The following is an 18,369-nucleotide window of genomic DNA, read 5'->3' on the forward strand; positions in this document are numbered from 1 at the left end:
CAATGTAAATTATCGTATTTTGGACATTGTTTGAAATAACGACCTTACTTCCTTAAAAAAGAATTATACAAAGTTAGTTTCTAGGCGTTTATTCATGAGAGCTCTCGCTGACTGCCGGGTCTTCGCTTACGGCCACACCGCGCTGAGAACGCCCGATCTCGTCTGATCTCGGAAGCTAAGCAACGTCGGGCCTGGTTAGTACTTGGATGGGAGACCGCCTGGGAATACCAGGTGCTGTGAGCATTTTACCAGCGAAATCAATGTACATTATCGTATTTTGGACATTGTTTGAAATAACGACCTTACTTCCTTAAAAAAGAATTATACAAAGTTAGTTTCTAGGCGTTTATTCATGAGAGCTCTCGCTGACTGCCGGGTCTTCGCTTACGGCCACACCGCGCTGAGAACGCCCGATCTCGTCTGATCTCGGAAGCTAAGCAACGTCGGGCCTGGTTAGTACTTGGATGGGAGACCGCCTGGGAATACCAGGTGCTGTGAGCATTTTACCAGCGAAATCAATGTAAATTATCGTATTTTGGACATTGTTTGAAATAACGACCTTACTTCCTTAAAAAAGAATTATACAAAGTTAGTTTCTAGGCGTTTATTCATGAGAGCTCTCGCTGACTGCCGGGTCTTCGCTTACGGCCACACCGCGCTGAGAACGCCCGATCTCGTCTGATCTCGGAAGCTAAGCAACGTCGGGCCTGGTTAGTACTTGGATGGGAGACAGCCTGGGAATACCAGGTGCTGTGAGAATTTTACCAGCGAAATCAATGTAAATTATCGTATTTTGGACATTGTTTGAAATAACGACCTTACTTCCTTAAAAAAGAATTATACAAAGTTAGTTTCTAGGCGTTTATTCATGAGAGCTCTCGCTGACTGCCGGGTCTTCGCTTACGGCCACACCGCGCTGAGAACGCCCGATCTCGTCTGATCTCGGAAGCTAAGCAACGTCGGGCCTGGTTAGTACTTGGATGGGAGACCGCCTGGGAATACCAGGTGCTGTGAGCATTTTACCAGCGAAATCAATGTAAATTATCGTATTTTGGACATTGTTTGAAATAACGACCTTACTTCCTTAAAAAAGAATTATACAAAGTTAGTTTCTAGGCGTTTATTCATGAGAGCTCTCGCTGACTGCCGGGTCTTCGCTTACGGCCACACCGCGCTGAGAACGCCCGATCTCGTCTGATCTCGGAAGCTAAGCAACGTCGGGCCTGGTTAGTACTTGGATGGGAGACCGCCTGGGAATACCAGGTGCTGTGAGCATTTTACCAGCGAAATCAATGTACATTATCGTATTTTGGACATTGTTTGAAATAACGACCTTACTTCCTTAAAAAAGAATTATACAAAGTTAGTTTCTAGGCGTTTATTCATGAGAGCTCTCGCTGACTGCCGGGTCTTCGCTTACGGCCACACCGCGCTGAGAACGCCCGATCTCGTCTGATCTCGGAAGCTAAGCAACGTCGGGCCTGGTTAGTACTTGGATGGGAGACCGCCTGGGAATACCAGGTGCTGTGAGCATTTTACCAGCGAAATCAATGTAAATTATCGTATTTTGGACATTGTTTGAAATAACGACCTTACTTCCTTAAAAAAGAATTATACAAAGTTAGTTTCTAGGCGTTTATTCATGAGAGCTCTCGCTGACTGCCGGGTCTTCGCTTACGGCCACACCGCGCTGAGAACGCCCGATCTCGTCTGATCTCGGAAGCTAAGCAACGTCGGGCCTGGTTAGTACTTGGATGGGAGACCGCCTGGGAATACCAGGTGCTGTGAGCATTTTACCAGCGAAATCAATGTAAATTATCGTATTTTGGACATTGTTTGAAATAACGACCTTACTTCCTTAAAAAAGAATTATACAAAGTTAGTTTCTAGGCGTTTATTCATGAGAGCTCTCGCTGACTGCCGGGTCTTCGCTTACGGCCACACCGCGCTGAGAACGCCCGATCTCGTCTGATCTCGGAAGCTAAGCAACGTCGGGCCTGGTTAGTACTTGGATGGGAGACCGCCTGGGAATACCAGGTGCTGTGAGCATTTTACCAGCGAAATCAATGTACATTATCGTATTTTGGACATTGTTTGAAATAACGACCTTACTTCCTTAAAAAAGAATTATACAAAGTTAGTTTCTAGGCGTTTATTCATGAGAGCTCTCGCTGACTGCCGGGTCTTCGCTTACGGCCACACCGCGCTGAGAACGCCCGATCTCGTCTGATCTCGGAAGCTAAGCAACGTCGGGCCTGGTTAGTACTTGGATGGGAGACCGCCTGGGAATACCAGGTGCTGTGAGCATTTTACCAGCGAAATCAATGTAAATTATCGTATTTTGGACATTGTTTGAAATAACGACCTTACTTCCTTAAAAAAGAATTATACAAAGTTAGTTTCTAGGCGTTTATTCATGAGAGCTCTCGCTGACTGCCGGGTCTTCGCTTACGGCCACACCGCGCTGAGAACGCCCGATCTCGTCTGATCTCGGAAGCTAAGCAACGTCGGGCCTGGTTAGTACTTGGATGGGAGACCGCCTGGGAATACCAGGTGCTGTGAGCATTTTACCAGCGAAATCAATGTAAATTATCGTATTTTGGACATTGTTTGAAATAACGACCTTACTTCCTTAAAAAAGAATTATACAAAGTTAGTTTCTAGGCGTTTATTCATGAGAGCTCTCGCTGACTGCCGGGTCTTCGCTTACGGCCACACCGCGCTGAGAACGCCCGATCTCGTCTGATCTCGGAAGCTAAGCAACGTCGGGCCTGGTTAGTACTTGGATGGGAGACCGCCTGGGAATACCAGGTGCTGTGAGCATTTTACCAGCGAAATCAATGTACATTATCGTATTTTGGACATTGTTTGAAATAACGACCTTACTTCCTTAAAAAAGAATTATACAAAGTTAGTTTCTAGGCGTTTATTCATGAGAGCTCTCGCTGACTGCCGGGTCTTCGCTTACGGCCACACCGCGCTGAGAACGCCCGATCTCGTCTGATCTCGGAAGCTAAGCAACGTCGGGCCTGGTTAGTACTTGGATGGGAGACCGCCTGGGAATACCAGGTGCTGTGAGCATTTTACCAGCGAAATCAATGTACATTATCGTATTTTGGACATTGTTTGAAATAACGACCTTACTTCCTTAAAAAAGAATTATACAAAGTTAGTTTCTAGGCGTTTATTCATGAGAGCTCTCGCTGACTGCCGGGTCTTCGCTTACGGCCACACCGCGCTGAGAACGCCCGATCTCGTCTGATCTCGGAAGCTAAGCAACGTCGGGCCTGGTTAGTACTTGGATGGGAGACCGCCTGGGAATACCAGGTGCTGTGAGCATTTTACCAGCGAAATCAATGTAAATTATCGTATTTTGGACATTGTTTGAAATAACGACCTTACTTCCTTAAAAAAGAATTATACAAAGTTAGTTTCTAGGCGTTTATTCATGAGAGCTCTCGCTGACTGCCGGGTCTTCGCTTACGGCCACACCGCGCTGAGAACGCCCGATCTCGTCTGATCTCGGAAACTAAGCAACGTCGGGCCTGGTTAGTACTTGGATGGGAGACCGCCTGGGAATACCAGGTGCTGTGAGCATTTTACCAGCGAAATCAATGTAAATTATCGTATTTTGGACATTGTTTGAAATAACGACCTTACTTCCTTAAAAAAGAATTATACAAAGTTAGTTTCTAGGCGTTTATTCATGAGAGCTCTCGCTGACTGCCGGGTCTTCGCTTACGGCCACACCGCGAGAACGCCAGATCTCGTGAGACCGGAAGTGATTGGAGACGCGCGAAGCTGCGAATTGTTTGGTCAGCTGCGTTTGTTTTTGCGGAAAAAGTTGGGAAATCGCAAAACTTTCAATAAATACATATTGCCTACGGTTGGTTCGCTCCCCCCCGACAGCTGTGCTGTTTGGGGGAACAAAAGCGAAGAAAATGGAGACGGATAAATCGAAGACGGCAGCAAGAAAAAATACGAACACGAAGGAAGGAAAGACGGAGACACCGGTGAGAATATTTGACAAAGCTCTTACCTTGAGTGTTGAAATAGAAGGAGAAGAGATGATATCCATGATGGAATTATTAAGAGCAACGAGAGATGTATGTGGGAACGTGATCGGGTGTCGTTTTAAAGCGGCGAAAAAGTATGAAATAACGATGAATAATGTGAAAGGGAAAGAAAGGCTGATGGACGGTTTTAAAATTAAAAACTGTAGAATCATGGCCAGGGAGATAGTCAACGATGAGTTGATGGTCTCCTTCCTAAATCTGCCCACTTACATCGAAGACAAAGAAATCGTAAACAAGTTAACCGAATGGGGAGTAAGGGCGCTATCGCCGATTAAGAGAAGGATGTGGCCGGGAACGGATATCGCGGACGGCACAAGATTTCTGCGAGTAAAATTCAATGAGTCGGTAAAATCACTGCCGTACTCAACAAAGTTTGAGACCATGGAAGGGCTACAGTTCTTCCGAGTTATACACGACAGGCAGCTAAAGGTGTGCAGGCTATGTGTGCAGCCGGGGCACATACTGAGAGAATGTCCGGATTTTAAATGCTTTAAATGTGGAAGACAGGGACACTATGCACGAGAGTGCATAAACCTATGTGAAATTTGCTTTGGAAAAAAAAGCGAATGCGGATGCGCGGAAAGAGAGGAAGAAAATGAGGAAGACTCCTCTCAGATCGAGGGGGAGATGGAGGAGGAGGAGGAAGAAGGAGAGACTGCTGTCGTGGAGAGAGAAGTGGGAGAACGAAGGGTCCGAGAGTCTGTACGGGAGAGGAGTGGAGGGCGGCGAGAGACCGAGACGCGCGGAAAGACGGCGAGAGCGGCTCCCGCGGTGGGGAAAAAAGAAGAGAAAGAGGCAGTGGAAGGGGAAAAGGAGAAGGAAAACGAAGAGAAGAAGGAAATAACGGACGACGCAATGCCGGAGAGCCAGGACATGGACAGCCTGACAGACACGGACGAGGAGGCGAGAGTTTTAACGGCGCAGGTTCTGGCTGCGAGGAAAAGAGGACTGGACACGACTGGGAAATACGGGAAAGGACGAGACAAGGGGGGAAAGGTAAAGAAAAAAGCTTTTCAATTATAGATGTTATTTCATGAACTGTCTTGTAACAATGGTTAAAATAACATCACTAAATGTAAACGGTGTAAGGAATATGACAAAGTTTGAACAAACAAAAACTGTCTGTAACTCTGAGATAATGTGTTTACAAGAAACGAATTGGGATGACAGCAAAGTGGATGAAATGGGGAAAAGATGGGACGGAATGATTTTTGCAAACAATGGTAGCGAACGGTCGTGTGGGGTTGCTATCTTAATAAAAAATGGCTTAGTGCGAAACATCAAAAAAACATATAATGATACGAGCGGGCGGGTTATCGTAATTGACTTTGAATACCAAGATAAAGTGTACAAACTGATTAATATATATGCGCCAAATATAGAGGCAGAGAGAAGAGAATTTTTTAAACAATTAAAACCTCTATGTGTAGGAAACTGTATTGTAATTGGGGATTTCAATGTGTGGTGTAGTAGGCTGGATGCTTCGCGATGTGCCAATTTTAAATGGGACACGTCACGTCGAGAATTATATAGCATTATGACAGATAATAGACTGATGGATGTGTGGAGATTAGAAAACCCAGCGAAAAAAGTTTTTTCGAGAAGGCAGGTGGTGATGGGTGAATTAAAACAAAGCAGGATTGATTTATGCCTGATAAAAGACAGTAGTGTAAATGATTTTAAAAACGCGCAATATGAATTTACAACGATTAGCGATCACGCTGTGCTGTCAGTAATGATAGGTGTAGGGCAAGAGAAACAAAAAGGCGGGACGTGGTGTCTAAATGTATGCCTATTAAAAGAGAGAGGGTATAGAGAAATAATTGAGAAGTGCATTAGAGAGGAACTTGAAAATGAAGTAAAAGGCATAGACATTGGCCTATGGTGGGAGGCCCTTAAAGCTAAAATTAAAAAAGTAAGTATAAGATATGCAAAGCATAGGAATTTTAAAGAAAAGATAAAGGAAAAGGAACTTAGAGAGAGAATGCTAAGAGAGATGGAGAGGTCAGAGGATGAAAATGACTATAACATAGAAGAATATGTTAAATTAAGGGCGGAGCTGCAGACGCATGAGGAGAGAAGATGTATGGGGGCTATAATGAGGAGTAAGGCAAAGAATGTGATAGAAGGGGAGAAGTGTACTTCCTTCTTCCTTGGTATGGAAAAAAAGCGGCAAACGAAAAACAGAATTGAAGAACTAGAAGATGAAAAGGGTGAGAAAGTTAATGATCTTGTAGGTGTCCTAGAGATTGTTGAGGCCTTTTATAAAAACCTTTTTAAAAAAACTGGCAGTGACAAGGAGAGTAGGGAGAGAGTATTAGAGAAGGTAAGAATGAGAATATCTGAGGGAGAGAGTGAGGATTGTGACAAAACAATTGAAGTGGATGAAATTAAAACCGCAATAATGAGCGCCCAAGCCCGTAAAAGCCCGGGATTAGATGGTTTGCCGAACGATTTTTACAAAACGTTTGTTGATATCCTAGCGCCAATTTTACTGGACGTATTCAGATACATGGAGGATAAGGAGGTGGTCCCGGAGTCAATGGCAACAGGAGTCATAACTATAATTTATAAAAATCAAGGAAGCAGGCATAGGCTAGAAAATTACCGGCCTATAAGCCTGCTGAATAGTGACTACAAAATAGTGGCGAAGGTATTGGCGAACAGGTTAAAAGGGGTGCTGGGGAGCATAATCGCCCCAACACAAACATACAGTGTCCCAGGAAGAGACATAGCAGACATCAGCTGCTCAATAAGAGATGTGGTGAAATATATGAATACAAACAACAACGAAGGTGGCATTGTGTTGGCAGTTGATCTGAACAAAGCCTTTGACAGGGTGGAACATGAATATTTAACAGAAACAATGAGAAAATATGGTTTTGGGAAAAGAATGGTGACTTGGATAGAGCTTTTATATAGAAATGCTAAAAGCTGTGTGAAATGTAACGGAGTTTTAACGGATACTTTCCCATTAGAAAGATCGGTGAGGCAAGGCTGTCCCCTATCTGCGTTACTATATTGTATCTCTGCAGAACCGCTGGCAGACCTGGTGAAAAGTGACGGAGGGATAAGAGGGGTAAGCATACCGAGTGGAGGCTGTAGCCTTGTTTATCAGTATGCGGATGACACTACCTTCACTGTGAAAGATGAAGATAGTGTCAAACGGATCATGGAACTGATGCATACTTATGGTAGAGCATCGGGGGCAAAAATAAATGTAAATAAATCCAAAATGATGTATGTAGGTAGAGTTGAAAGAAAGGGATGTGGAATAGATTTTAAAATTGCAAAAGATTTTATTAAGATCTTGGGCATAAATATAGGAAGCAACGAAAAGGAGGCTAGGGATTTGACGTGGACAGGGTGTGTGAATAAAATAAAGCAAACACTGAACTTTTGGAAACAAAGGGGCCTACATCTAAAAGGGAAAGTAATTGTGTGTAACACATTGATGACATCAAAGCTTATATACGCATTAGGAGTACTTGACATGCCAGAATGGGTAACAAATGAAATAAATGGAATAATGACAAACTTTTTATGGGATGGGAAAGGGGTGAAAATATCACACAAAACCCTAATGGCTGAACACAAAATGGGGGGACTAAGATTGATAGATCTGAAACTAAAGAAGAAGGCCATAAGAATAAAGACCATTCAAAAATACCTGTTTGGAACGGTTGAGTATGGTTGGAAGAACTTTTTTAAAGATTTTCTAGACCAAAGTGGAGGGTGTAAGGACTATGGCTTACTCATGAGTTTTAAAAAAACACTAACGGAGAATATTCCCAATTTTTACAAGGAGGTGTTCGAAGCATGGGCGGGAATAATTAAAAAGGCAAAGTACGGATGTGAAGAGGTGGATACGGTTTTAAATCACCCGGTTTTTCTTAACCAGAAAGTGATGAATGATGGCAATATACTGTACAATAAGGCTTTTATTGGTGCAGGTTTAGGACAGGTGAAAGAGTACATGTACGAAGTGAAACCGGGGTTTTTACCTGTACAGGCGATATTTGACACCGTACGTGAGTATAACGAAGAAATAAGATTTGGAACTGTGAAAAATGTTTTTATGAAAATAAAAGAGAGTATACCCAGAGAGTGGGTAAAATTAATAAATGACGGGATTGGAAAAAGAAAAGAAGAATCGGTAAAGTTTCCTGAGTTGACTGTCGAAGGGAATACAATGAGAATGGAACTAAAAACAATGAAAGTTAAACATATATACAAAGTAATGACAGAGAATGAAATTAAAGAGCCAACGTCTGGAAAATTTTGGGGAGGAATATTTCCAGACTTAAACCATAAAGAAATGTGGGATAATTTGAATGTCAAATACAACGGAAGTGAATGTGAAAATAATGATTTTAAAATAAGACACAACAGAGTATATACAAATATAGTTTTACATCAAATTGATAAAAACAATAAAAGGGAATGTGATGTATGCAATGAACAACCAGAAACTCTGTTGCATATGATGTTGGAATGTGAGGACCTGAAAAGTTTTTACTCTGAATTGAGAAAATGTCTGGTGAAAAATTGGGTGGAATTATGTTTTGGACGCTTTGAATGGAGGAAACTGATTTTGTTTGGTGTGTGGAAAAAAAGGAAAAAGAAAGGCAATATGAATCTACTGAACTACGTACTGAGTCATGCAAGATACGCAATTATTTCAAGAAGAAATATGGCGCATTTTGAAGGGGAAAAAATCAGCGCATGGGTCTTGTTTGAATCAATGGTAAAAAGAAACATAAAATTGTTGTATGAATATGGACAAATTGATTTTGCGGAATGGTTTGTTGAGGGCAGTAACTTTGTGACAGTGACTAATGAAGGGAAAATACAATTTAATTTCTAAAGTATTATGGATTATGATTTATTAAAATTTTGGTTTGTAAATAGTTTATTGGATAAACATCAGATATGAACTGTATATAATGGATATAATAGAAAAATGAAGTATGTATGATGTATATGTTGTATAATGTGAAATTATTCTTTTTGTTTGTTTTGTCCTAAAAGTTTTTAAAATGTAAAATGTAAATATGGAAAATAAAATTTTTATAATAAAAAAAAAAGAACGCCCGATCTCGTCTGATCTCGGAAGCTAAGCAACGTCGGGCCTGGTTAGTACTTGGATGGGAGACCGCCTGGGAATACCAGGTGCTGTGAGCATTTTACCAGCGAAATCAATGTAAATTATCGTATTTTGGACATTGTTTGAAATAACGACCTTACTTCCTTAAAAAAGAATTATACAAAGTTAGTTTCTAGGCGTTTATTCATGAGAGCTCTCGCTGACTGCCGGGTCTTCGCTTACGGCCACACCGCGCTGAGAACGCCCGATCTCGTCTGATCTCGGAAGCTAAGCAACGTCGGGCCTGGTTAGTACTTGGATGGGAGACCGCCTGGGAATACCAGGTGCTGTGAGCATTTTACCAGCGAAATCAATGTACATTATCGTATTTTGGACATTGTTTGAAATAACGACCTTACTTCCTTAAAAAAGAATTATACAAAGTTAGTTTCTAGGCGTTTATTCATGAGAGCTCTCGCTGACTGCCGGGTCTTCGCTTACGGCCACACCGCGCTGAGAACGCCCGATCTCGTCTGATCTCGGAAGCTAAGCAACGTCGGGCCTGGTTAGTACTTGGATGGGAGACCGCCTGGGAATACCAGGTGCTGTGAGCATTTTACCAGCGAAATCAATGTAAATTATCGTATTTTGGACATTGTTTGAAATAACGACCTTACTTCCTTAAAAAAGAATTATACAAAGTTAGTTTCTAGGCGTTTATTCATGAGAGCTCTCGCTGACTGCCGGGTCTTCGCTTACGGCCACACCGCGCTGAGAACGCCCGATCTCGTCTGATCTCGGAAGCTAAGCAACGTCGGGCCTGGTTAGTACTTGGATGGGAGACCGCCTGGGAATACCAGGTGCTGTGAGCATTTTACCAGCGAAATCAATGTACATTATCGTATTTTGGACATTGTTTGAAATAACGACCTTACTTCCTTAAAAAAGAATTATACAAAGTTAGTTTCTAGGCGTTTATTCATGAGAGCTCTCGCTGACTGCCGGGTCTTCGCTTACGGCCACACCGCGCTGAGAACGCCCGATCTGGTCTGATCTCGGAAGCTAAGCAACGTCGGGCCTGGTTAGTACTTGGATGGGAGACCGCCTGGGAATACCAGGTGCTGTGAGCATTTTACCAGCGAAATCAATGTAAATTATCGTATTTTGGACATTGTTTGAAATAACGACCTTACTTCCTTAAAAAAGAATTATACAAAGTTAGTTTCTAGGCGTTTATTCATGAGAGCTCTCGCTGACTGCCGGGTCTTCGCTTACGGCCACACCGCGCTGAGAACGCCCGATCTCGTCTGATCTCGGAAGCTAAGCAACGTCGGGCCTGGTTAGTACTTGGATGGGAGACCGCCTGGGAATACCAGGTGCTGTGAGCATTTTACCAGCGAAATCAATGTAAATTATCGTATTTTGGACATTGTTTGAAATAACGACCTTACTTCCTTAAAAAAGAATTATACAAAGTTAGTTTCTAGGCGTTTATTCATGAGAGCTCTCGCTGACTGCCGGGTCTTCGCTTACGGCCACACCGCGCTGAGAACGCCCGATCTCGTCTGATCTCGGAAGCTAAGCAACGTCGGGCCTGATTAGTACTTGGATGGGAGACCGCCTGGGAATACCAGGTGCTGTGAGCATTTTACCAGCGAAATCAATGTAAATTATCGTATTTTGGACATTGTTTGAAATAACGACCTTACTTCCTTAAAAAAGAATTATACAAAGTTAGTTTCTAGGCGTTTATTCATGAGAGCTCTCGCTGACTGCCGGGTCTTCGCTTACGGCCACACCGCGCTGAGAACGCCCGATCTCGTCTGATCTCGGAAGCTAAGCAACGTCGGGCCTGGTTAGTACTTGGATGGGAGACCGCCTGGGAATACCAGGTGCTGTGAGCATTTTACCAGCGAAATCAATGTACATTATCGTATTTTGGACATTGTTTGAAATAACGACCTTACTTCCTTAAAAAAGAATTATACAAAGTTAGTTTCTAGGCGTTTATTCATGAGAGCTCTCGCTGACTGCCGGGTCTTCGCTTACGGCCACACCGCGCTGAGAACGCCCGATCTCGTCTGATCTCGGAAGCTAAGCAACGTCGGGCCTGGTTAGTACTTGGATGGGAGACCGCCTGGGAATACCAGGTGCTGTGAGCATTTTACCAGCGAAATCAATGTACATTATCGTATTTTGGACATTGTTTGAAATAACGACCTTACTTCCTTAAAAAAGAATTATACAAAGTTAGTTTCTAGGCGTTTATTCATGAGAGCTCTCGCTGACTGCCGGGTCTTCGCTTACGGCCACACCGCGCTGAGAACGCCCGATCTCGTCTGATCTCGGAAGCTAAGCAACGTCGGGCCTGGTTAGTACTTGGATGGGAGACCGCCTGGGAATACCAGGTGCTGTGAGCATTTTACCAGCGAAATCAATGTACATTATCGTATTTTGGACATTGTTTGAAATAACGACCTTACTTCCTTAAAAAAGAATTATACAAAGTTAGTTTCTAGGCGTTTATTCATGAGAGCTCTCGCTGACTGCCGGGTCTTCGCTTACGGCCACACCGCGCTGAGAACGCCCGATCTCGTCTGATCTCGGAAGCTAAGCAACGTCGGGCCTGGTTAGTACTTGGATGGGAGACCGCCTGGGAATACCAGGTGCTGTGAGCATTTTACCAGCGAAATCAATGTAAATTATCGTATTTTGGACATTGTTTGAAATAACGACCTTACTTCCTTAAAAAAGAATTATACAAAGTTAGTTTCTAGGCGTTTATTCATGAGAGCTCTCGCTGACTGCCGGGTCTTCGCTTACGGCCACACCGCGCTGAGAACGCCCGATCTCGTCTGATCTCGGAAGCTAAGCAACGTCGGGCCTGGTTAGTACTTGGATGGGAGACCGCCTGGGAATACCAGGTGCTGTGAGCATTTTACCAGCGAAATCAATGTAAATTATCGTATTTTGGACATTGTTTGAAATAACGACCTTACTTCCTTAAAAAAGAATTATACAAAGTTAGTTTCTAGGCGTTTATTCATGAGAGCTCTCGCTGACTGCCGGGTCTTCGCTTACGGCCACACCGCGCTGAGAACGCCCGATCTCGTCTGATCTCGGAAGCTAAGCAACGTCGGGCCTGGTTAGTACTTGGATGGGAGACCGCCTGGGAATACCAGGTGCTGTGAGCATTTTACCAGCGAAATCAATGTACATTATCGTATTTTGGACATTGTTTGAAATAACGACCTTACTTCCTTAAAAAAGAATTATACAAAGTTAGTTTCTAGGCGTTTATTCATGAGAGCTCTCGCTGACTGCCGGGTCTTCGCTTACGGCCACACCGCGCTGAGAACGCCCGATCTCGTCTGATCTCGGAAGCTAAGCAACGTCGGGCCTGGTTAGTACTTGGATGGGAGACCGCCTGGGAATACCAGGTGCTGTGAGCATTTTACCAGCGAAATCAATGTACATTATCGTATTTTGGACATTGTTTGAAATAACGACCTTACTTCCTTAAAAAAGAATTATACAAAGTTAGTTTCTAGGCGTTTATTCATGAGAGCTCTCGCTGACTGCCGGGTCTTCGCTTACGGCCACACCGCGCTGAGAACGCCCGATCTCGTCTGATCTCGGAAGCTAAGCAACGTCGGGCCTGGTTAGTACTTGGATGGGAGACCGCCTGGGAATACCAGGTGCTGTGAGCATTTTACCAGCGAAATCAATGTACATTATCGTATTTTGGACATTGTTTGAAATAACGACCTTACTTCCTTAAAAAAGAATTATACAAAGTTAGTTTCTAGGCGTTTATTCATGAGAGCTCTCGCTGACTGCCGGGTCTTCGCTTACGGCCACACCGCGCTGAGAACGCCCGATCTCGTCTGATCTCGGAAGCTAAGCAACGTCGGGCCTGGTTAGTACTTGGATGGGAGACCGCCTGGGAATACCAGGTGCTGTGAGCATTTTACCAGCGAAATCAATGTAAATTATCGTATTTTGGACATTGTTTGAAATAACGACCTTACTTCCTTAAAAAAGAATTATACAAAGTTAGTTTCTAGGCGTTTATTCATGAGAGCTCTCGCTGACTGCCGGGTCTTCGCTTACGGCCACACCGCGCTGAGAACGCCCGATCTCGTCTGATCTCGGAAGCTAAGCAACGTCGGGCCTGGTTAGTACTTGGATGGGAGACCGCCTGGGAATACCAGGTGCTGTGAGCATTTTACCAGCGAAATCAATGTAAATTATCGTATTTTGGACATTGTTTGAAATAACGACCTTACTTCCTTAAAAAAGAATTATACAAAGTTAGTTTCTAGGCGTTTATTCATGAGAGCTCTCGCTGACTGCCGGGTCTTCGCTTACGGCCACACCGCGCTGAGAACGCCCGATCTCGTCTGATCTCGGAAGCTAAGCAACGTCGGGCCTGGTTAGTACTTGGATGGGAGACCGCCTGGGAATACCAGGTGCTGTGAGCATTTTACCAGCGAAATCAATGTAAATTATCGTATTTTGGACATTGTTTGAAATAACGACCTTACTTCCTTAAAAAAGAATTATACAAAGTTAGTTTCTAGGCGTTTATTCATGAGAGCTCTCGCTGACTGCCGGGTCATCGCTTACGGCCACACCGCGCTGAGAACGCCCGATCTGGTCTGATCTCGGAAGCTAAGCAACGTCGGGCCTGGTTAGTACTTGGATGGGAGACCGCCTGGGAATACCAGGTGCTGTGAGCATTTTACCAGCGAAATCAATGTAAATTATCGTATTTTGGACATTGTTTGAAATAACGACCTTACTTCCTTAAAAAAGAATTATACAAAGTTAGTTTCTAGGCGTTTATTCATGAGAGCTCTCGCTGACTGCCGGGTCTTCGCTTACGGCCACACCGCGCTGAGAACGCCCGATCTCGTCTGATCTCGGAAGCTAAGCAACGTCGGGCCTGGTTAGTACTTGGATGGGAGACCGCCTGGGAATACCAGGTGCTGTGAGCATTTTACCAGCGAAATCAATGTAAATTATCGTATTTTGGACATTGTTTGAAATAACGACCTTACTTCCTTAAAAAAGAATTATACAAAGTTAGTTTCTAGGCGTTTATTCATGAGAGCTCTCGCTGACTGCCGGGTCTTCGCTTACGGCCACACCGCGAGAACGCCAGATCTCGTGAGACCGGAAGTGATTGGAGACGCGCGAAGCTGCGAATTGTTTGGTCAGCTGCGTTTGCTTTTGCGGAAAAGTTTGGAAATCGCAAAAGTTTCAACAAATACATAGTGCGTACGGTTGGCTCGCTCTCCCCCGACAGCTCTGCTGTTTGGGGGAAGAAAAACGAGGAGAATGGAGACCGGGAAATCAAAGACGGCAGGAAGGAAGGAGACGAACACGGAGGAAGGAAAGACGGAGGCGCCGGTAAGAAACTTCGACAAAGCTCTTACCTTGAGTGTGGAGATTGAAGGAGATGAAATTATTTCGATGATGGAATTACTGAGAGCGACGAAGGATGTGTGTGGAAACGTGATCGGTTGCCGGTTTAAAGCGGCCAAGAAATATGAGATTACGATGAATAACGTAAAAGGGAAAGAAAGGCTAATGGACGGTTTTAAAATTAAAAACTGCAGAATCATGGCTAGAGAAGTGGTCAATGACGAGCTAATGGTCTCCTTTCTAAACCTACCGACCTATATCGAAGACAAAGACATTTTAAATAAACTTACCGAATGGGGAGTAAGGGCGTTATCGCCGATTAAGAGAAGGATGTGGCCGGGAACGGATATCGCGGACGGTACAAGATTCCTTCGAGTAAAATTTAATGAGACGGTAAAGTCACTGCCGTACTCGACAAAGTTTGAAACTATGGAAGGGATACAGTTCTTCCGAGTGATACATGACAGGCAGCTAAAGGTGTGCAGGCTATGTGTGCAGCCTGGCCACATACTGAGAGAGTGTCCGGACTTTCGATGCTTCAAATGTGGGAAGCAGGGGCACTATGCACGAGAGTGCCTGGACGTGTGTGAAATATGCTTCCGGAAAAAGAATGAATGCAGGTGCGCGGACAGAGAGGAGGAAAAAGAGGAAGACTCCTCTCAGATGGAAGGGGAGATGGAGGAGGAGGAGGAAGGTGAGGCTGCCGTAGTGGAGAGGGAGAGCCATGATGGAGTGAGAGAACGCGGGGTCCGAGAGGCTGTGCGTCAGAGGAGTGGAGGGCTGCAAGAGACCGAGGCGCGTGCAAAGACGGCGAGAGAGGCTCCTGCTATGGAGAGGAAAGAGGCGAAAGAGGCGGTGGATGGACAAAAGGAGAAAGAAAGTGGTGAGAAGGGAAAAGCAACAGGCGACGAAATGCCGGAGAGCCAGGACATGGACAGCCTGACGGACACGGATGAAGAAACGAGAGTTCTGACGGCGCAGATTTTGGCTGCGAGGAAAAGGGGACTGGATATGACTGGGAAACACGGGAAAGGACGAGACAAGAGTGGAAAGGTAAAGAAGAAAACTTTCTGATTATAGAAAATGATTTTATGAACTGTCTTGCTACAATGATCAAAATAACATCTTTTAATGTAAACGGAATAAGGAACATGACGAAATTTGAGCAAACAATAACTGTCTGTAGTTCTGAAATCATATGTTTACAAGAAACTAATTGGGATGATAGCAAGATGGATGAAATGGGAAAAAGATGGGACGGAATGATTTTTGCGAGCAATGGTAGCGAACGGTCGTGTGGGGTTGCTATCCTAATAAAAAAGGGCTATACGCGAAACATTCAAAAAACATATAATGATACGAGCGGGCGGGTTATCATAATTGATTTCGAATACCTCGGGAAAATGTACAAACTAGTTAATATATATGCACCAAATGTAGAGTCCGATAGGAGGGATTTTTTCAAACAACTGAAACCTCTATGTATTGGAAACTGCATCGTAATCGGGGATTTTAATGTATGGTGTAGTCGGCTGGACGCTTCGCGATGTGCCAATTTTAAATGGGACACGTCACGAAGAGAATTGTATAGTATGATGACGGATAATAGACTTATGGATGTGTGGAGAATAGAGAACCCAGCGAAAAAAGTTTTTTCGAGAAGGCAGGTGGTGATGGGTGAATTAAAGCAAAGCAGGATTGACCTATGCCTGATAAAAGACAGTATTGTAAATGATTTTAAAAATATGGAATATAAATTTACAACAATTAGTGATCATGCTGTACTGTCATTAATAATGTGTGCAGGGCAAGAGAAACAAAGAGGAGGGACGTGGTGTCTAAATGTGTGCCTGTTAAAAGAGAGAGGTTATAGAGAAATAATTGAGAAGTGCATTAGGGAGGAATATGAAAGTGAAGTAAAAGGCATAGATATTGGCCTATGGTGGGATGCCCTTAAGGCTAAAATTAAAAAAGTAAGTATAAGATATGCAAAGCATAGGAATTTTAAAGAAAAGATAAAGGAAAAGGAAATTAGAGAGAGAATGCTAAGAGAGATGGAGAGGTCAGAGGAGGAAAATGACTATAACATAGAGGAATATGTTAAATTAAGGGCGGAGCTGCAGACGCATGAGGAGAGAAGATGTATGGGGGCTATAATGAGGAGTAAGGCAAAGAATGTGATAGAAGGGGAGAAGTGTACTTCCTTCTTCCTTGGTATGGAAAAAAAGAGGCAAACGAAAAACAGAATTGAAGAACTAGAAGATGAAAAGGGTGAGAAAGTTAATGATCTTGTAGGTGTCCTAGAGATTGTTGAGGCCTTTTATAAAAACCTTTTTAAAAAAACTGGCAGCGACAAGGAGAGTAGGGAGAGAGTATTAGAGAAGGTAAGAATGAGAATATCTGAGGGAGAGAGTGAGGAGTGTGACAAAACAATTGAATTGGATGAAATTAAAACGGCAATAATGAGCGCCCAAGCTCGTAAAAGCCCGGGATTAGATGGTTTGCCGAACGATTTTTACAAAACGTTTGTTGATAGCCTAGCGCCAATTTTACTGGAAGTATTCAGATACATGGAGGATAAGAATGTGGTCCCGGAGTCAATGGCAACGGGAGTCATAACTATAATTTATAAAAATCAAGGAAGCAGGCATAGGCTAGAAAATTACCGGCCTATAAGCCTGCTGAATAGCGACTACAAAATAGTGGCAAAGGTATTGGCGAATAGGTTAAAAGGGGTGCTGGGGAGCATAATTGCCCCAACGCAAACATACAGTGTCCCAGGAAGAGACATAGCAGACATCAGCTGCTCAATAAGGGATGTGGTGAAATATATGAACACAAACAACAATGAAGGTGGCATTGTGTTGGCAGTTGATCTGAACAAAGCCTTTGACAGGGTGGAACATGAATATTTGACAGAAACAATGAGAAAATATGGTTTTGGAAAAAGAATGGTGACTTGGATAGAGCTTTTATATAGAAATGCTAAAAGCTGTGTGAAATGTAATGGAGTTTTAACGGATACTTTCCCATTAGAAAGATCGGTGAGGCAAGGCTGTCCCCTATCTGCATTACTATATTGTATCTCTGCAGAACCGCTGGCAGACCTGGCTAAAAGTGACGGAGGGATAAGAGGGGTAAGCATACCGGGTGGAGGCTGTAGCCTGGTTTATCAGTATGCGGATGACACTACCTTCACTGTGAAAGATGAAGATAGTGTCAAACGGATCATGGAACTAATACATACTTATGGTAGAGCATCGGGGGCAAAAATAAATGTAAATAAATCCAAAATGATGTATGTAGGTAGAGCTGAAAGAAAGGGATGTGGAATAGATTTTAAAATTGCAAAAGATTTTATTAAGATCTTGGGCATAAATATAGGAAGCAACGAAAAGGAGGCTAGGGATTTGACGTGGACAGGGTGTGTGAATAAAATAAAGCAAACACTGAACTTTTGGAAACAAAGGGGCCTACACCTAAAAGGGAAAGTAATTGTGTGTAACACTTTGATGACATCAAAGCTGATATACGCATTAGGAGTACTTGACATGCCAGAATGGGTAACAAATGAAATAAACGGAATAATATCAAACTTTTTATGGGATGGGAAAGGGGTGAAAATATCACACAAAACCCTAATGGCTGAACACAAAATGGGAGGATTAAAATTGATAGACCTGAAACTAAAGAAGAAGGCCATAAGAATAAAGACCATTCAAAAATACCTGTTTGGAACGGTTGACTATGGTTGGAAGGACTTTTTTAAAGATTTTC

General features: G+C 43.4%; 32 non-coding genes and 1 pseudogene across 32 annotated transcripts; all 33 read left to right on the plus strand.

The window, feature by feature from the left end:
• The first annotated feature begins 124 nt into the window (after positions 1 to 124).
• Positions 125 to 243, plus strand: LOC133119721 (5S ribosomal RNA). The gene has a single exon (XR_009706752.1). It is a non-coding gene; the product is annotated as a 5S ribosomal RNA (ribosomal RNA).
• A 139-nt stretch (positions 244 to 382) lies between these two features.
• Positions 383 to 501, plus strand: LOC133119722 (5S ribosomal RNA). Its single transcript, XR_009706753.1, has one exon. It is a non-coding gene; the product is annotated as a 5S ribosomal RNA (ribosomal RNA).
• A 139-nt stretch (positions 502 to 640) lies between these two features.
• On the plus strand, positions 641 to 759 carry LOC133119696 (5S ribosomal RNA; annotated as a pseudogene).
• Positions 760 to 898: 139 nt separating this feature from the next.
• On the plus strand, positions 899 to 1,017 carry LOC133119723 (5S ribosomal RNA). The gene has a single exon (XR_009706754.1). It is a non-coding gene; the product is annotated as a 5S ribosomal RNA (ribosomal RNA).
• A 139-nt stretch (positions 1,018 to 1,156) lies between these two features.
• LOC133119724 (5S ribosomal RNA) lies at positions 1,157 to 1,275 on the plus strand. Its single transcript, XR_009706755.1, has one exon. It is a non-coding gene; the product is annotated as a 5S ribosomal RNA (ribosomal RNA).
• A 139-nt stretch (positions 1,276 to 1,414) lies between these two features.
• On the plus strand, positions 1,415 to 1,533 carry LOC133119725 (5S ribosomal RNA). The gene has a single exon (XR_009706756.1). It is a non-coding gene; the product is annotated as a 5S ribosomal RNA (ribosomal RNA).
• Positions 1,534 to 1,672: 139 nt separating this feature from the next.
• LOC133119726 (5S ribosomal RNA) lies at positions 1,673 to 1,791 on the plus strand. The gene has a single exon (XR_009706757.1). It is a non-coding gene; the product is annotated as a 5S ribosomal RNA (ribosomal RNA).
• Positions 1,792 to 1,930: 139 nt separating this feature from the next.
• LOC133119727 (5S ribosomal RNA) lies at positions 1,931 to 2,049 on the plus strand. Its single transcript, XR_009706758.1, has one exon. It is a non-coding gene; the product is annotated as a 5S ribosomal RNA (ribosomal RNA).
• A 139-nt stretch (positions 2,050 to 2,188) lies between these two features.
• LOC133119728 (5S ribosomal RNA) lies at positions 2,189 to 2,307 on the plus strand. Its single transcript, XR_009706759.1, has one exon. It is a non-coding gene; the product is annotated as a 5S ribosomal RNA (ribosomal RNA).
• A 139-nt stretch (positions 2,308 to 2,446) lies between these two features.
• On the plus strand, positions 2,447 to 2,565 carry LOC133119729 (5S ribosomal RNA). Its single transcript, XR_009706760.1, has one exon. It is a non-coding gene; the product is annotated as a 5S ribosomal RNA (ribosomal RNA).
• Positions 2,566 to 2,704: 139 nt separating this feature from the next.
• On the plus strand, positions 2,705 to 2,823 carry LOC133119731 (5S ribosomal RNA). The gene has a single exon (XR_009706761.1). It is a non-coding gene; the product is annotated as a 5S ribosomal RNA (ribosomal RNA).
• Positions 2,824 to 2,962: 139 nt separating this feature from the next.
• Positions 2,963 to 3,081, plus strand: LOC133119733 (5S ribosomal RNA). Its single transcript, XR_009706763.1, has one exon. It is a non-coding gene; the product is annotated as a 5S ribosomal RNA (ribosomal RNA).
• Positions 3,082 to 3,220: 139 nt separating this feature from the next.
• LOC133119734 (5S ribosomal RNA) lies at positions 3,221 to 3,339 on the plus strand. The gene has a single exon (XR_009706764.1). It is a non-coding gene; the product is annotated as a 5S ribosomal RNA (ribosomal RNA).
• A 139-nt stretch (positions 3,340 to 3,478) lies between these two features.
• Positions 3,479 to 3,597, plus strand: LOC133119674 (5S ribosomal RNA). The gene has a single exon (XR_009706712.1). It is a non-coding gene; the product is annotated as a 5S ribosomal RNA (ribosomal RNA).
• A 5,802-nt stretch (positions 3,598 to 9,399) lies between these two features.
• Positions 9,400 to 9,518, plus strand: LOC133119735 (5S ribosomal RNA). Its single transcript, XR_009706765.1, has one exon. It is a non-coding gene; the product is annotated as a 5S ribosomal RNA (ribosomal RNA).
• Positions 9,519 to 9,657: 139 nt separating this feature from the next.
• On the plus strand, positions 9,658 to 9,776 carry LOC133119736 (5S ribosomal RNA). Its single transcript, XR_009706766.1, has one exon. It is a non-coding gene; the product is annotated as a 5S ribosomal RNA (ribosomal RNA).
• A 139-nt stretch (positions 9,777 to 9,915) lies between these two features.
• On the plus strand, positions 9,916 to 10,034 carry LOC133119737 (5S ribosomal RNA). The gene has a single exon (XR_009706767.1). It is a non-coding gene; the product is annotated as a 5S ribosomal RNA (ribosomal RNA).
• Positions 10,035 to 10,173: 139 nt separating this feature from the next.
• LOC133119676 (5S ribosomal RNA) lies at positions 10,174 to 10,292 on the plus strand. The gene has a single exon (XR_009706714.1). It is a non-coding gene; the product is annotated as a 5S ribosomal RNA (ribosomal RNA).
• Positions 10,293 to 10,431: 139 nt separating this feature from the next.
• On the plus strand, positions 10,432 to 10,550 carry LOC133119571 (5S ribosomal RNA). The gene has a single exon (XR_009706613.1). It is a non-coding gene; the product is annotated as a 5S ribosomal RNA (ribosomal RNA).
• A 139-nt stretch (positions 10,551 to 10,689) lies between these two features.
• LOC133119664 (5S ribosomal RNA) lies at positions 10,690 to 10,808 on the plus strand. Its single transcript, XR_009706703.1, has one exon. It is a non-coding gene; the product is annotated as a 5S ribosomal RNA (ribosomal RNA).
• Positions 10,809 to 10,947: 139 nt separating this feature from the next.
• LOC133119572 (5S ribosomal RNA) lies at positions 10,948 to 11,066 on the plus strand. The gene has a single exon (XR_009706614.1). It is a non-coding gene; the product is annotated as a 5S ribosomal RNA (ribosomal RNA).
• A 139-nt stretch (positions 11,067 to 11,205) lies between these two features.
• LOC133119573 (5S ribosomal RNA) lies at positions 11,206 to 11,324 on the plus strand. The gene has a single exon (XR_009706615.1). It is a non-coding gene; the product is annotated as a 5S ribosomal RNA (ribosomal RNA).
• Positions 11,325 to 11,463: 139 nt separating this feature from the next.
• LOC133119574 (5S ribosomal RNA) lies at positions 11,464 to 11,582 on the plus strand. Its single transcript, XR_009706616.1, has one exon. It is a non-coding gene; the product is annotated as a 5S ribosomal RNA (ribosomal RNA).
• Positions 11,583 to 11,721: 139 nt separating this feature from the next.
• On the plus strand, positions 11,722 to 11,840 carry LOC133119576 (5S ribosomal RNA). Its single transcript, XR_009706617.1, has one exon. It is a non-coding gene; the product is annotated as a 5S ribosomal RNA (ribosomal RNA).
• A 139-nt stretch (positions 11,841 to 11,979) lies between these two features.
• Positions 11,980 to 12,098, plus strand: LOC133119578 (5S ribosomal RNA). The gene has a single exon (XR_009706619.1). It is a non-coding gene; the product is annotated as a 5S ribosomal RNA (ribosomal RNA).
• Positions 12,099 to 12,237: 139 nt separating this feature from the next.
• Positions 12,238 to 12,356, plus strand: LOC133119579 (5S ribosomal RNA). Its single transcript, XR_009706620.1, has one exon. It is a non-coding gene; the product is annotated as a 5S ribosomal RNA (ribosomal RNA).
• A 139-nt stretch (positions 12,357 to 12,495) lies between these two features.
• Positions 12,496 to 12,614, plus strand: LOC133119580 (5S ribosomal RNA). The gene has a single exon (XR_009706621.1). It is a non-coding gene; the product is annotated as a 5S ribosomal RNA (ribosomal RNA).
• A 139-nt stretch (positions 12,615 to 12,753) lies between these two features.
• Positions 12,754 to 12,872, plus strand: LOC133119581 (5S ribosomal RNA). Its single transcript, XR_009706622.1, has one exon. It is a non-coding gene; the product is annotated as a 5S ribosomal RNA (ribosomal RNA).
• A 139-nt stretch (positions 12,873 to 13,011) lies between these two features.
• LOC133119582 (5S ribosomal RNA) lies at positions 13,012 to 13,130 on the plus strand. Its single transcript, XR_009706623.1, has one exon. It is a non-coding gene; the product is annotated as a 5S ribosomal RNA (ribosomal RNA).
• Positions 13,131 to 13,269: 139 nt separating this feature from the next.
• Positions 13,270 to 13,388, plus strand: LOC133119583 (5S ribosomal RNA). Its single transcript, XR_009706624.1, has one exon. It is a non-coding gene; the product is annotated as a 5S ribosomal RNA (ribosomal RNA).
• A 139-nt stretch (positions 13,389 to 13,527) lies between these two features.
• On the plus strand, positions 13,528 to 13,646 carry LOC133119584 (5S ribosomal RNA). The gene has a single exon (XR_009706625.1). It is a non-coding gene; the product is annotated as a 5S ribosomal RNA (ribosomal RNA).
• Positions 13,647 to 13,785: 139 nt separating this feature from the next.
• Positions 13,786 to 13,904, plus strand: LOC133119677 (5S ribosomal RNA). The gene has a single exon (XR_009706715.1). It is a non-coding gene; the product is annotated as a 5S ribosomal RNA (ribosomal RNA).
• A 139-nt stretch (positions 13,905 to 14,043) lies between these two features.
• On the plus strand, positions 14,044 to 14,162 carry LOC133119585 (5S ribosomal RNA). Its single transcript, XR_009706626.1, has one exon. It is a non-coding gene; the product is annotated as a 5S ribosomal RNA (ribosomal RNA).
• The last annotated feature ends 4,207 nt before the right edge of the window (positions 14,163 to 18,369 follow it).

The sequence above is a fragment of the Conger conger genome, unplaced genomic scaffold (genome assembly GCF_963514075.1).
Source record: "Conger conger unplaced genomic scaffold, fConCon1.1 SCAFFOLD_146, whole genome shotgun sequence".
Classification (NCBI taxonomy): domain Eukaryota; kingdom Metazoa; phylum Chordata; class Actinopteri; order Anguilliformes; family Congridae; genus Conger; species Conger conger.